General features: G+C 42.0%; 1 protein-coding gene across 1 annotated transcript in view; it reads left to right on the top strand.

Moving 5' to 3' along the window:
* Nucleotides 1–367, top strand: part of LOC127748517 (NAD(P)H-quinone oxidoreductase subunit 5, chloroplastic-like) — a 16,572-nt gene that overhangs the window by 10,664 nt on the left and 5,541 nt on the right. The gene's annotated exons all lie outside the window — the stretch shown is intronic.

Here is a 367-nt window from a genome sequence, read left to right as displayed (position 1 = left end):
ATCTTTTCCAAGCTTCATAGAGGGATTCTCCTTCCTTCTGTCTGAAGGTTTGGACTTCCACTCTAAGCTTACTCAATTTTTAAGGTGGAAAGAACTTTGCCAAGAAGGCATTGACTATCTTTTCCCAAGAGTTCAGGCTTTCTTTCGGTTGTGAGTCCAACCATATCCTAGCTCTGTCTCTTACAACAAAAGGGAATAGCATAAGTCTGTAGACCTCAGGGTCAACCCCATTAGTCTTGACAGTCTCACAGATTTGCAAGAATTCAGCTAAAAACTGATGAGGATCTTTGGTGCGCGAAATTGTGAACAATACTTTTTCACAACTCTCATAATCCCCGGTCATGAACCCCAAAAACTTGGTGGCTCA

The sequence above is a fragment of the Arachis duranensis genome, chromosome 6, assembly GCF_000817695.3.
Source record: "Arachis duranensis cultivar V14167 chromosome 6, aradu.V14167.gnm2.J7QH, whole genome shotgun sequence".
Classification (NCBI taxonomy): Eukaryota; Viridiplantae; Streptophyta; class Magnoliopsida; order Fabales; family Fabaceae; genus Arachis; species Arachis duranensis.
This window is presented reverse-complemented; position numbering and strand designations above follow the sequence as displayed.